Genomic DNA, 13227 nt, shown 5'->3' on the forward strand with positions numbered 1-13227 from the left:
ATCAATGAGAGAGGGGTTGAGTGAGGGACAAAGATATTAAGTACAAATAATCGAAAAGACCGTTGTTACTATCGGTGCGATAAGATCCAGTGTTGCTAAGGTAAATGGTAATAGTTTCGATGATATTTGTACTCTGGGATTGCCGTAAGCCGTAAAAAGGGACTTGTATGTAGCAAAAATCGAATATAACTGTCATTAGTCTCAAACGGCAAAATCATTGTTCCTTTTGCTGGTTAGTGACAGTTTTCATTACGATTAGCTTCTATATTACAGTCTGCCTAGAAGAAAAAGAGACTACAGTTGTACGTAAGGAGACATTAATAACAATACTATAATTACAGTTCACGTAGAAAACTTCAGCTGAGCAGATACTCATATACCCAACTCAAGAAAGCGTAGGACGGGAGTCAATGGCGTCAGTGTGCAAAATTCTGGGTGGGTTACGAATCCAGTGTCAAACGGTGTCCTGGAATTCTTTGTCACAGGTGAACCTGTGACGTTTCAGAGATTGTTTTAAGGGGCCTAAAGTATGAGTCACTTTGGGAGTCACTGTGGCTGAGTGACACATACCCTGTTTCATAACGATGACTTCACCGATATGTAAAGCACCTAGCGAGACACTGCTCTTGGTACACCTCATTCATCTAGCGATAAATTCCAGAATGAGATTTTCACTCTGCAGCGGAGTGTGCGCTGATATGAAACTTCCTGGCAGATTAAAACTGTGTGCCCGACCGAGACTCGAACTCGGGACCTTTGCCTTTCGCGGGCAAGTGCTCTACCATCTGAGCTACCGAAGCACGACTCACGCCCGGTACTCACAGCTTTACTTCTGCCAGTATCTCGTCTCCTACCTTCCAAACTTTACAGAAGCTCTTCTGCGAACCTTGCAGAACTAGCACTCCTGAAAGAAAGGATATAGCGGAGACATGGCTTAGCCACAGCCTGGGGGATGTTTCCAGAATGAGATTTTCACTCTGCAGCGGAGTGTGCGCTGATATGAAACTTCCTGGCAGATTAAAACTGTGTGCCCGACCGAGACTCGAACTCGGGACCTTTGCCTTTCGCGGGCAAGTGCTCTACCATCTGAGCTACCGAAGCACGACTCACGCCCGGTACTCACAGCTTTACTTCTGCCAGTATCTCGTCTCCTACCTTCCAAACTTTACAGAAGCTCTTCTGCGAACCTTGCAGAACTAGCACTCCTGAAAGAAAGAATATAGCGGAGACATGGCTTAGCCACAGCCTGGGGGATGTTTCCATTTTTTCTCATTCTGGAAACATCCCCCAGGCTGTGGCTAAGCCATGTCTCCGCTATATCCTTTCTTTCAGGAGTGCTAGTTCTGCAAGGTTCGCAGAAGAGCTTCTGTAAAGTCTGGAAGGTAGGAGACGAGATACTGGCAGAAGTAAAGCTGTGAGTACCGGGCGTGAGTCGTGCTTCGGTAGCTCAGATGGTAGAGCACTTGCCCGCGAAAGGCAAAGGTCCCGAGTTCGAGTCTCGGTCGGGCACACAGTTTTAATCTGCCAGGAAGTTTCATATCAGCGCACACTCCGCTGCAGAGTGAAAATCTCATTCTGGAAACATCCCCCAGGCTGTGGCTAAGCCATGTCTCCGCTATATCCTTTCTTTCAGGAGTGCTAGTTCTGCAAGGTTCGCAGAAGAGCTTCTGTAAAGTTTGGAAGGTAGGAGACGAGATACTGGCAGAAGTAAAGCTGTGAGTACCGGGCGTGAGTCGTGCTTCGGTAGCTCAGATGGTAGAGCACTTGCCCGCGAAAGGCAAAGGTCCCGAGTTCGAGTCTCGGTCGGGCACACAGTTTTAATCTGCCAGGAAGTTTCATAGCGATAAATTTCTGGCCAAGAACTTGGAAAACCGCTTTTTGTGGTGATCACGAGGAATGCACGAAAGAACCGCCTGAGGAAACAACTCTCCATTTACCTAATCAGCCTTTAACTCAGCTTGTTCAGCTGTGAATATTTCCACACCATCAGTCGGTAAGAACATTCACCCACGGGGATTACATACAGTGAAGGTTTCTTTTCAATTAGACGTACCTTGTACACTGTCAAGTCTCATTAATGTGACGTCCTGTCAAAACCGTCAATGACCACGTCGTGCATAAGGAGAGTCATGAGGATCTGGAAGTTACGGACAGGGATGTGGAGCCGTGCTGACTCGAGTGCTGTGGCCAGATGTGGTAGGCTTTTCGGATGAAGATAGATGGCGCGAACAACACGATCGAAGTGGTTCCACAGATTCTCGATTGGCTTTAAACTTTTGCAGTGAACACACCCTTCTGGACTCAGATAAATCGCTCTGCATTGTTTTCCGCGTCCCCCCATCCTGACGTGGTATATGTGCCCCCCCGGTGTTAGTGCTGCCACCTACCGTCTATGAGTGGTTATTGCTCTTCGACATCGAACACAAGAGGTGGTCACATCAATGTGACTAAATCATATATATACTCGTACATCCAGGCAAATGAGTTGAATCAGGTAAAGGTACAACAACGTACAGATTAATACAAAGTGCTTTCTAGTATTAGCCAGCTTCGTAGGAGATGAGCAAAATATAGCAGTAGTTGCAAGTTTCCTCCCTGTGTTGGTATGTTAGTTTCTACCAGTGTTCTGTTACTACAATTACCAAATAACAGAATAGTGACCTTTTCGTTTGTACAGTGCACAGGTTAGGCTTCTTACTGTTGCTTCCATTTTTGCACATCGCTGACAATTCTTCATCGTGCTGGGTGCTGAAAACACCATAAATCAATGACCGAATTTCATATTACAAAATTTCTGAAAGGTGTCGTTTTTGTAGATAGACGGCTTTTGTACTTGCCAACATTATGACGAAAACCTTTTCCCACTCACTATCCTAGTGGCGAAGTATGAAGTTATTAATAACCTATGACAAGAAGTGAATATTTCCATTTATGTAAATTATTACACTACTTTGTGCGAAAAGTGTGTGTAAAGGGAAAGGAACCGAGGGGAAAGCGAGCTTCGTCCGGCAGCCATGCATTATTTAAACGGCGGAGGACTGGTATGAAGATCAGCCGCTCGATATTCAAAGGGCGCGAGAGAACCACAAAGAAGGAAAGAGAGGTGCTCCGGGGCGAGATTGAACGTGAAATACTCTCGCGGCGAGGCTATCGACAGCGGGGAGTGATTTTATTGTTGTGTACACCCCTGTGAGGGAGGAGAGAAAGGGCGTCGATCCACGCGAGTGCAGCCTGACGTAACAGGCCGGGGAAGGGGAACCCCCACCGCCAGAGATACGGGTTCCTCGAGGTGCGGTGAAAGCGGAACAGGCCAACGTGAGAGCTCTCTACCAAACCACATCATCAACAAAGCCCAGCACTGCATTAATGAGAGTTTACGCGCCACGTGTGAGGTATTTCAAAATGTTACCGATGACCTTCACCATCGTATGGAAAAGACTAAATACAACATTCCCTGAGAAGCAATAAGTTTCTGAAGTAAGGTGATCGAGTACGACATGTGGTTTACAAGCATGATTTGTTCACTGCGAGAAATCGAATGGCACACACGGCCGATTATTTTACTGTAAAAATGTGGGATAACGTAACTAATTTCTTCCGACTTTTAGTTCTCCAGTATGTTATACGGTTGCTGCATAATCGAGCTAACTATTCAAACGACTTCCCTCATAAATATGTTGACGGTAATCTTTATTTCTTTGTTAGTTCCTTAGTGTTAAGTTTCCCAGACGTATATTGTTTGCGGGAGTGCAAAATCCAACAATCGCTCAAACTCTTGCATCGTAGTAGGATGAAGTACTTAATTTACGATACGAAGTTAGTCATTAAAGCATAGGCTCTAATAACTTACAGGAGAACCCCCGATATTCCGGTGAACACTAGCGCCATCATACAATCTAATATGACAGACATCAGAAGTTATCGACAGCGAATGTTCATAAACAGCGGTGAGGTACTATTACCTCTGTCCCTCTCATTTTATAAAATATGAGAGAGCACGATTCCTTGCAGAAGTTAAGCAGAAACATTCACCTCTATTAATTTTTAACTTCAGATGATCTCAAAAGCCTACCACGAGGCCAACCAAAGAAAGCATCTCCCATACGTCTGAAAAAAACAAGCGAATTCTTATGCTGCCCCCTCCAAGCACGTTCCTAGAAGTCTTTCATAACCACTTTGGCAATAGTTCACAATGTATAAGGTAGATCCAATTGAAAAGAATACCTTCACTGTAGCGGGATTGTATGTAATCCCCGTGGCTGAATGTTATGGTGTGGTAATATTCACAGCTGTAAAAGCTAAGTTAAAGGCTGATACGGAAAATGGAGAGTGGTTTCCGCAGGCAGTTGCTTCATGCATTCCTCGCGATCAGCACAAAAAGTGGTTTTCCAATTTCGTCGCCAGAAGGGAAACATGTTGCACAAATTTATCGCTAGATGAATGAATTTTACGCAGAACAGTGTGTCGCTAGGTGCTTTATTGTTCGGTGGAGTCTTCGTTATGAAACAGGATGTGTGTCACTCTAGCCCCTAAACTTTCGATGGAAGTCCTTGAGCACCTCCTTACAGTGTCTCCCAAAGTGACTCACATATTTTACGACTCTTAAAACAATATCTGAAACGTCAGAGGTTCGCCTGTGAAAAAGAATTCCTAGACACCATGGAAAACTGGATTCGTGATCAACCCTGAGGTTTGCACACTTTGGCAATAGTAGGTGGCAAAGCGCTTTCCGTTGGAACTCCGTCTGTCTGGTTATTGAATAATATGGAAGCCGCAGTCAACACATGTTTGCGACGGTAGCAATGCCCTTGTCTTCTGGCAAAATAACAATACCTCGATACACTCTTAGTGAACAGCGGACGTCCTTTCACCTGTTGTTACTTGCTTGAACATCCCTCAGTCAACCCAACACATATTCGCTGATAACCTCCTCGGCAGCTTTTTCGACAGGACTTTTAAAATCGACCACCCGTAAAGGCTTGGGCGTCAGTGTAAATTTTAAACTTTTCCTTAGCATGGAAAATGCTGCGTCGTATTACATTCCAGACCACGGAAACGTTGAACAGCCATAGGATGAAACTCACTGTCAAACTGTGACTAGGAATCAGTGCCCACCTAACCCCAGAAAAAGCCGTAATTCTTAAAGCAGTAATTTAATGACGACGAAACAATTTCTAACAAACACAATGTAACTGTCGGCGAGTATAATGGGTCTTCTCACGAACAATAGCTAAACCATCATCTTGCTTCTCAAGACTGGAGGCAAAATAATTAATAGGAAGCACACCTTTCCCACCATCCGGCTCAGCGAAAAGTGGTACGGCTTAACGAGGTCCACGTCGTCTCGGACCTTGAGTTAGTCCGCTGAGTTAGCCCGTCTTTAATTCTTCTTTCGTCAGTATGGTTATAGTGAAAATAGATGAGATGTGAGTTGTGTTATAGACTAACCGTACACCAGGCGAATCGTGACAAATGACTAGGTGGCGCCTAGGTCTACACACTTTTTGCCTTACGTGAGTTGCATTTTCAAAAGAGTTGGTCGTATTTTCCGGAAATATAATGTGAAATGTTTTTCTCGACCAACATCTAAGAATAGGGCACTTTTAGGATCCTTAAAGAAATGCCTTGGTTTTGAAGAATTGTCTTGATATACGTAAGGTGAGTTTCTATTGTATTCTCTGTCGTAAGGGCACGTCATATTTTGGTCAGACAGTCAGGACCTTCGAGGACAGCGGAACTGGGGATCAGCGTCACATATGCTTACAAGTGCCGAGCGAATTCGCTATTGCACAAAGTTCCCCTGGCGACAGTCATCATATGGAATATAACAAAACGAAGATTCTGGCATGCACAGGAATAGTGTTATCAAGGGAGCAGTTGGAATGAAATTAGTAAGTGTCATTGTAAATAGAGACTGGAGTTTACGCTTGAATTCAGCGTGGGCTCCTCTTCCTTCATTTAAAAAAAATGGTATTTGCACTCGATACCTTTTGTTGTCGGTTATACTTGGATATTCATTGGTAATAGTGTGTGTGTGTGTGTGTGTGTGTGTTTGTGTATTATGTTTCCGGAAAAGCTCCCCATACCGAGGTTTTACATTCCTTGTACAGCGCCTTCTTCCTGGATATGTGCCTTGAAGATGACGGGAGTTCAATTCTCGAAAAATGTTCCATTGTCGAAGCTGTTATTTAGCATGCGAATCTGGTATTACTCTCCGTAATTTCGAAATTGGGAACCTCTTTCTACTTCTCGCGGCTTTTTCGGATTTCGTTAAAAAAATGATGTTCTGCAATAGGCCATTCTACTGTTTCAGGTAGGGGAAAGATAAATGCCAAATAGAATTTAATATTAATGAAATGAACTGACTTTCGAAGACACAATTAGTTAATCAAACGAGTTCTACACCTAACGGTGTTAGCGTCAACAGGTGGTTTCAGTAGAACGGTGTCACGGCTTAAGAATATTAACCATCGAACTCAACATAGGTTTTGGGCCGGCAAACAGATATACACCGCCGGAAGAATAATGTTTGCACACGTGGAAAGATGACGTCGATTTTGATCCGATGGCGAGCTGTATCACCTGGGGGATATTAGATGTACTGATAATGGTTTCGACATCGTCCGTTAACAGATGACGTAGTGACATAGCTACCTGAGTGCCATCGATGCCTGCCGTTTAATACAGTGAGAATGCTCTGTGTGGTGCAAACGCGAGAAGTAAGCAGGAAACCATACCACGGAGACGCACTCGTGCTTCCCACAGGCAAGTGAACGAGTTTGAAACGGGTCACACCGTGGCCTTCCGAGTGGCAGGACGGTCCTTTCGCCACTTTGCCACACAAGTTTGACATACTGCGTCATTTGTACAACACTCTCACATCGGTAGACGAGGTTCTGGACGTCACGCAGCTCAGACGCTCGCCAGTGTCTTAGTGCTGTGGGGGCAGCAGCGACAGATCGTGTAAGTAGGCTGTTTAGGTTTCTATGTTGGTAACGCCACGGAGCGCTCTGTATGAAAATCACTGGCTGTGCTGTGTGCAGTCTGCGGCTGGTTGGCAATGTTGGAATATTCGCTATTGTAGTGTTGGGCAGTTGGATGTGAACGGCGCGTAGCGTTGTGCAGTTGGAGGTGAGCCGCCAGCTGTGGTGGATGTGGGGAGAGAGATGGCAGAATTTTGAGAGCGGACGATCTGGACGTGTGTCCGTCAGAAAAACAAAATTTGTAAGACTGGATGTCGTGAACTGATGAACACTATTAAGGTAAATACATTGTTTGTTCTCTATCAAAATCTTTCATTTGCTAACTATGCCTATCAGGAATTAGATCTTATATTTAGCTGGCAGTATGTGGGGAGAGAGATGGCGGAGTTTTGAGAGCGGATGACGTGGACTTGTGTCCATTAGAGGCAGTAAATTTGTAAGATGTCATGAATATATATATATATATATATATATATATATATATATATATATACTCCTGGAAATGGAAAAAAGAACACATTGACACCGGTGTGTCAGACCCACCATACTTGCTCCGGACACTGTGAGAGGGCTGTACAAGCAATGATCACACGCACGGCACAGCGGACAAACCAGGAACCGCGGTGTTGGCCGTCGAATGGCGCTAGCTGCGCAGCATTTGTGCACCGCCGCCGTCAGTGTCAGCCAGTTCGCCGTGGCATACGGAGCTCCATCGCAGTTTTTAACACTGGTAGCATGCCGCGACAGCGTGGACGTGAACCGTATGTGCAGTTGACGGACTTTGAGCGAGGGCGTATAGTGGGCATGCGGGAGGCCGGGTGGACGTACCGCCGAATTGCTCAACACGTGGGGCGTGAGGTCTCCACAGTACATCGATGTTGTCGCCAGTGGTCGGCGGAAGGTGCACGTGCCCGTCGACCTGGGACCGGATCGCAGCGACGCACGGATGCACGCCAAGACCGTAGGATCCTACGCAGTGCCGTAGGGGACCGCACCGCCACTTCCCAGCAAATTAGGGACACTGTTGCTCCTGGGGTATCGGCGAGGACCATTCGCAACCGTCTCCATGAAGCTGGGATACGGTCCCGCACACCGATAGGCCGTCTTCCGCTCACGCCCCAACATCGTGCAGCCCGCCTCCAGTGGTGTCGCGACAGGCGTGAATGGAAGGACGAATGGAGACGTGTCGTCTTCAGCGATGAGAGTCGCTTCTGCCTTGGTGCCAATGATGGTCGTATGCGTGTTTGGCGCCGTGCAGGTGAGCGCCACAATCAGGACTGCATACGACCGAGGCACACAGGGCCAACACCCGGCATCATGGTGTGGGGAGCGATCTCCTACACTGGCCGTACACCACTGGTGATCGCCGAGGGGACACTGAATAGTGCACGGTACATCCAAACCGTCATCGAACCCATCGTTCTACCATTCCTAGACCGGCAAGGGAACTTGCTGTTCCAACAGGACAATGCACGTCCGCATGTATCCCGTGCCACCCAACGTGCTCTAGAAGGTGTAAGTCAACTACCCTGGCCAGCAAGATCTCCGGATCTGTCCCCCATTGAGCATGTTTGGGACTGGATGAAGCGTCGTCTCACGCGGTCTGCACGTCCAGCACGAACGCTGGTCCAACTGAGGCGCCAGGTGGAAATGGCATGGCAAGCCGTTCCACAGGACTACATCCAGCATCTCTACGATCGTCTCCATGGGAGAATAGCAGCCTGCATTGCTGCGAAAGGTGGATATACACTGTACTAGTGCCGACATTGTGCATGCTCTGTTGCCTGTGTCTATGTGCCTGTGGTTCTGTCAGTGTGATCATGTGATGTATCTGACCCCAGGAATGTGTCAATAAAGTTTCGCCTTCCTGGGACAATGAATTCACGGTGTTCTTATTTCAATTTCCAGGAGTATATATATATATATATATATATATATATATATATATATATATATATATGTGTGTGTGTGTGTACAGGGTGTTACAAAAAGGTACGGCCAAACTTACAGGAAACATTCCTCACACACAAATAAAGAAAAGATGTTATATGAACATGTGTCCGGAAACGCTTAATTTCCATGTTAGAGCTCATTTTAGTTTCGTCAGTATGTTCTTATGTTCTTCCACCTACGCTCAATGGAGCACGTTATCATGATTTCATACGGGATACTCTACCTGTGCTGCTAGAACATGTGCCTTTACAAGTACGACACAACATGAGGATCATGCACAATGGAGCTCCTGCACATTTCAGTCGAAGTGTTCGTACGCATCTCAACAACAGATTCGGTGACCGATGGATTGGTAGAGGTGGACCAATTCCATGGCCTCCATGCTCTCCTGACCGCAACCCTCTCGACTTTAATTTATGGGGGCATTTAAAAGCTCTTGTCTACGCAACCCCGGTACCAAATGTAGGGACTCTTCGTGTTCGTATTGTGGACGGCTGTGATACAATACGCCATTCTCCAGGGCTGCATCAGGGATTCCATGCGACGGAGGGTGGATGCATGTATCATCGCTAACTGAGGACATTTTGAACATTTCCTGTAACAAAGTGTTTGAAGTCACGCTGGTGGTACGTTTTGTTGCTGTGTGTTTCCATTCCATGATTAATGCGATTTGAAGACAAGTAATAAAATGTGCTCTAACATGGAAAGTAAGTGGTTCCGGACACATGTCCACATAACATATTTTCTTTCTTTGTGTGTGAGGATTGTGTCCTGTATATAATGATGACTTTTGAACACTATTAAGGTAAATACACTGTTTGTTCTGTATAAAAATCTTTTAGTTGCTAACTATGCCTATCAGTAGTTAGAGCCTTCAGTAGTTTGAATCCTTTATTTAGCTGGCAGTATTGGCGCTCGCTGTGTTGCACTAGTTCGAGTAACGGAGATTTTTGTGAGGTAAGTGATTCATGAAAGGTATAGCTTATTGTCAGTCAGGGCCATTCTTTTGTAGGGATTATTGAAAGTCAGGTTGCGTTGCGCTAAAAATATTGTGTCTCAGTTTAGTGTTGATCAGAACAAGTAAAGAGAGAAATGTCTGAGTATGTTGAGTTCTGCTGACGGCCAGTGTGGCCGTGGGGTTCTAGGCGCTTCAGTCTGGAACCGCGCGACCACTACGGTCGCAGGTTCGAATCCTGCCTCGGGCATGGTTGTGTGTGATGTCCTTAGGTTAGTTAGGTTTAAGTAGTTCTAAGTTCTAGGGCACTGATGACCACAGCTGTTAAGTCCCATAGTGCTCAGAGCCACTTTTTTCAGTTCTGCTCAGCTGTCTCAAAATAAAATAACGTAAGAGGTTTATCAGCCCAGTAATTCATTAATTTTTCTAAGGGGACGTTTCAATCGTACAGCTACAACAGGACAGGTGAGAGGACTTGTGAGCGCAGACGTGGCAACACGAGCCGATACGAACCGGCTATTAGCAGTGGACTGGGGGCGCGCACCCCTCTCCCATCTTCCAATCACGTCACAGCATCGATGTGGTACACCCACGAGAAAGACAGGCCGCGGCGAAGGTAGTCCTGAACTCGCTCAGTTCAGCAGACTAAATGCGTTTCTAAACCCGTTAACTCGCAGCTGGGAGCGTAAATACTAACGAGAGTAGCATATTCCACTGGAATCTTACTGATTAACAGTACTACAACAAAATCTAATTTACGAGCAATACCCGATATATATGGTATAACGGCTTGTTTATGGCAGTTAGTCTCTTCTGCTTAACAGTACTCATTTAATACAAGAAGTAGTGCCTTATGCAACTGATAATCATTTTAGCATGATTTTATTTTATTGTAAACCACTGCAGCCGTAACAAATTGTAAGTAGGCCTATGGACATCCGATCATTATAGGTGTAATAACAGTAAGATTCCATAACAGCGGATTCCAGTAGAAGATACGGTTTTCGTTAGTACGGACATGCCTCATTACGAGTTAACAGGTGTAGAAACGTAGTTTGTCTGCTGATGTGAGCGAGTAAGCGAGCACAGGCCTACCTTCGTGACGTAGGCACCGTGGCCTGTCTTTCTCGTAGGACTCGATCGATGTGCAAACAGCTCCACTGGTGCCGTCAAACGATCACTTGAAGGTGGAATGGCGCGCCGTTTTCTTCAATGATCAAAGAAAATTCTTCGTGCACGTAACTGGTGGTTGTTTGGCCGTACGACGTAGACCTGGTAAGCGCTGTCTCGTAGACCATTCGCCCAAGACAGACTGGCCACACGCCAGGCCTCATGTTGTGGCATGGCTGTAACTCTCGTTCACCTTTGGAGTTTCTGGAGGGGACACTAACCTGTGCTTGGAACGTGCAGAATGTTTTTGGATCCGTTCTTTTGCCGTTCTTGCAACAGGAAGGTGATATGTTGTTCCAACAAGATAATTCCCGCCCAAACGCAGTCCCTGAAACTCAACGTGCACTATAAGACGTGCAGCATCTTTCCTGGGCAGCACTCTCTCTCCGGACTTGTCTCCATTTGAGCAGGTGTGGGATGTGTTGAGACGAGAAGTGACAGCTCTTAGATAACGATGTGAACAGGTGGAGCAGGCGGGCCATAACGTATTCCAGGACAGTATTTACTAGCTGTACGATCGATTGGGTGCCGGATTCAGCGACTGCAGTGCCTCCCGTATTGATACCGGTGTTTTAGCATGTTTCGATACCTCGTACCTCAGAACCGATTTTTGGATTGATCTGTAAATAGAATCATTTCATGTAACATATATTCAAATGCTATAAGAAACATTGGATGAACTGGAAACATCTGAAAAGGTGTACTAATTCATTTTTTTCCGTCTGTTTATTTCCTAAATCCTGCAGTGAGACAGCAGACTGGAAGCTCTTCACGTTATATAAGCCCATAGGCGATTATGTAGCTTCTCTAAAATGTATTATGCTGATGAGTTTTCAGTTCTCGAAGATTTGTACAAAATTATGCCAACACCGCGAGAAATGTATCCTTCAACATAAATGCAGATTCTAGAAATCCTGAGTGCTTAGCTGTTGTATTTTAACTCGGACGGCCGTTTGAAATGTCCTGTATAATTTGTGGGTGCCAGTAGTGGTCAGAAGCTTCTTCGGTGTAATTGTGAATGCATTATACTGAGCTGAGGGAAATAGAAATTAGGGAAACTGTTGGTAAACGTATGGTGGATGCTTTCGTGACCAAGAGACCTGAAGTGTTAGGTGTTACAAGAAGCTGCGAATCGAAGATTTTTATCGCATACAGGGAAAAGCGGAAATACCTGATCCACTAGGTCGCAACGTACACGAAACTGTGTGTGTTAAGTGATAGAAGCAGAGGGCAATTCAAGGGGACTGCAAGGGCGGCAGCTGCTGAAGTCTGCAGAATCCTGTCAGTATCAAACCAATACTAAGAGATCTGCAGAAACAGAGAATTACAGGGAGATCAGGAATTCCGAAACAAGTAAAAAAAAAAAAAAAAAAAAGGTCCAAATGGCTCTGAGCACTATGGGACTTAACATATGAGGTCATCAGTCCCCCAGAACTTAAACCTAACTAACGTAAGGGCATCACACACATCCATGCACGAGGCAGCATTCGAAACCGCGACCGTAGCGGTCGCAAGGTACCAGACTGAAGTGCCTAGAACCGCTCGGCCATAACGGCGAGCCAAAACTACTCACTCATGCAAATACCCAAAACACGAAACATGGTGCGGAAGCCATAAAACGTGGCCCATGGAGCAGTGAACGGAAGTAATTTAGTTATATGAGTACTTTCACACTGCTTCCAGTTTCTGGCCGAGTATATGTCGCAAGCGTGAAACATGACTGGGAGTTTGGGGTTCATTTGGGTAGCGAATCGTGGAATTCCCATGGTTCATGGTTACTCTGCAACGTCGCATTACTGTAAACGATTATGTGTTCATCTTTGTATCCCAGTGGTGATACTGTGTTCCGAGACAACAAGGCCCTGGTTTACAGACCTCACTCTGTCCAAGACTGGTTTTGTGAGCAAGAGGATGAAATGTAGCATCCCCCCTTGTCCCCTTGTCATCTCAGTCACCAGATCATGATCACATTTTGCGTTCGTCGTCTATTTTGCAGAGATGTGTGTGTGGTCGCTATCCATTATCCGTCATAATTACTTCAACATGCCACTATTTTGCAGAAAGTACGTTATAAGATTCCCTTAAAAATTGTTTCGAGCCTATATTTACCCATTCTGAATCGCCTGGAATTTATTCCTAATAGCGACAAATTTTATACACCATATG

This window comes from Schistocerca serialis, chromosome 7, assembly GCF_023864345.2.
Source record: "Schistocerca serialis cubense isolate TAMUIC-IGC-003099 chromosome 7, iqSchSeri2.2, whole genome shotgun sequence".
In the NCBI taxonomy this organism is placed as follows: domain Eukaryota; kingdom Metazoa; phylum Arthropoda; class Insecta; order Orthoptera; family Acrididae; genus Schistocerca; species Schistocerca serialis.